The sequence below is a fragment of the Gavialis gangeticus genome, unplaced genomic scaffold, assembly GCF_001723915.1.
Source record: "Gavialis gangeticus isolate Ggan-Ray unplaced genomic scaffold, GavGan_comp1, whole genome shotgun sequence".
In the NCBI taxonomy this organism is placed as follows: domain Eukaryota; kingdom Metazoa; phylum Chordata; order Crocodylia; family Gavialidae; genus Gavialis; species Gavialis gangeticus.
In genome coordinates, this window is record NW_017729031.1 from 27,854,362 (window position 1) to 27,856,689 (window position 2,328).

Genomic DNA, 2,328 nt, shown 5'->3' on the forward strand with positions numbered 1-2,328 from the left:
CTAGCCAGTAGGCAGCCCCCTTCACTGAAAAACCCTCGTGCCCCAGCTTGCCGGGGGAGCATCTACACGTGTGCTGCTGTAGAGTAAAAAATTATGGAACAGGATTGTGCTTGTATTTACAAGTACTACCCTGCTGCAGAGTTCATTAGTTTCCTCCAGCTTAATAGGGGTACACGTGTAGACACGCAACGGTCACAGTGGAGCTAATTAGTAAACGGAGCTTTTTGATGCTTTTATCTAATAGCTGATTCAATCAGCTATTAAATAATAGTGCCAAAAAGCCCAGCTGAGGCATGCAGATCTATACAGATGTTGAGCATGCTGGGTCAAGCTAACAGCATGCCTCTTCTGGGCACGTGATGTGCTTGGTGCAGGGGTGCACCAAGCTGAAAGTAAAGCACTGGGGGGAGGGGTTTCCACATCTGTAAGCAGCTTTAGATACCAAAGTCTCCTTATACACCAAACGGTGAAATAGAAGCTGGTCCTGTCTGCCTGTTTTGAGTTTGTACAGTGGAGCCTGGATCCGTATATTATTCCTGCAATGCAAACAATAAACAACAATATACTTAAAAGTGCTAAAAAATAGCAGCAGTATGTGGACGGCAAAGAAAGGTCTTTCCAGTGGATTTTGCTCAGTGAAGAATTGCTCTTCCTGCACTCCCTGCTATTTGTGCAAAAGGATTCCATCGCTGAGACCCCAATCAAAGGAATGGGGATCTGCATGAGAGTTTGTCTGTCCACATCTTCTGGCTTCCCTGAAAATGGCACTGGCTGTGTGAATTTTGTGTGTCACAGTTGGGTATCAGTGCTTCCAACTGAACACCCCGCAATAGTTAAGCGTTTTGGTGTAATATCACCTAACTAACCAAATATAAAGCAGGGGATGTATGGGACGCTGTCTTGCTGAAAAACCATCTGGAGATCACAGGTTTCAGTCCTCTCTGACTTTTCTTTTGGGCACCAAACTTCATGGTCTTTCAAGGCAAGGCAAAAGGAGTAAAATAGGGCAATTAGTATAATTTCAATTTTTTTTCCCTCTCTTAAAGATCTTGTGCAATTGCAAAGGTGACTTTAAATTTTAAGGTGAATGAAAAACAAATGCCATGTATATGAAATTCGGAGGCCTCTAAGAAGACCAGTTTAGGAAGTAAATTGCCTTTTTTATCTGAGTACCTTTGAAGTAGCCTCCCCAGAGAGACTATCTCAAGGAAGGTTAAGTTAGTCATAGTGGACTGTTTAATAGCTTCCGAATGTAACCTCCCTATTTTCTAATCTACTGTAACCACTTACTTTCCTTGTTCTATTGTAATTACCGTCTATGTCTGAGGAGGTTATTTTGCACATAAGATAGCAAAAAAAAATAGTATCATCACATGGTAATACTGCAGTTTTACCATGACTTGATGTGAACTAGCTATTTGTACTATACACTCAACCTAATTCCTCTGTAATAATTTGAATTTTGTGGGGGAAAGCCTCCTGGTCTGTTTGAAAACATACCCATAAGTTTCATCTTCTGATTGGACATCTGGTTTCAGTTTATTAGGTTTCAGCATCAGGGAATGATTGCCTCTAGAGTAAATAATCATAATACAGTAACAGTAATATAGTAATAAAAGATGTAATTGTACTACACATTCTCGAGTGACCACTATATATGTCTGACCATTTTGTATAGTGGCTTATACCCAAGTGTAGGTGTATGACAAAATAATTTGAAGAAGAAGAAGAAAAGAGGTGGTTTTGTTTTACTTGAAATGTGGAGCTCTTCGGAAACAGCCTGAATTAAAAAGTTAGGAAAAGAAAAACTCAAAGAATCATCTTACAACCCCTCCAGATCCTAATAGAACCAGATTGCATTTGCATCTTCACGCTAAAAAGAATAAAATAGTAGCAAAAATATCAATAAAAACAAACAATGCATTGGGGTGCCCTGGGAGCCAAGACAAAGGCTGGCGTTTCCCATCTGCTACGACGCAAAGTTACTGAGAAATCAGAGTGAAAATTTGGGGCAGCAACAGAAAATGTAGTTAAATGAAGAAAACAGGTAGTGTTGTGGCAGATGAAATTCTGCTTACGGCTGTGAAGGAATGCACTTCAGAAGGTACAAATGAAATGGCTTGTACACTGTGTTGGGATGTGAATTAATTGTAAACTTCTGAGGAGAATTACTGCAGCATCACTGTGGACAGCTCAATAAAGACATCTGTTGAAATTCAATATGCAGTAGCAGTCAAAATTGTAAATTAGATGTTAGGCCACATTAAGAAGGGGATGGATATAATACAGAAAATATGATACCATTATATAGATCAATGAGACACGCTC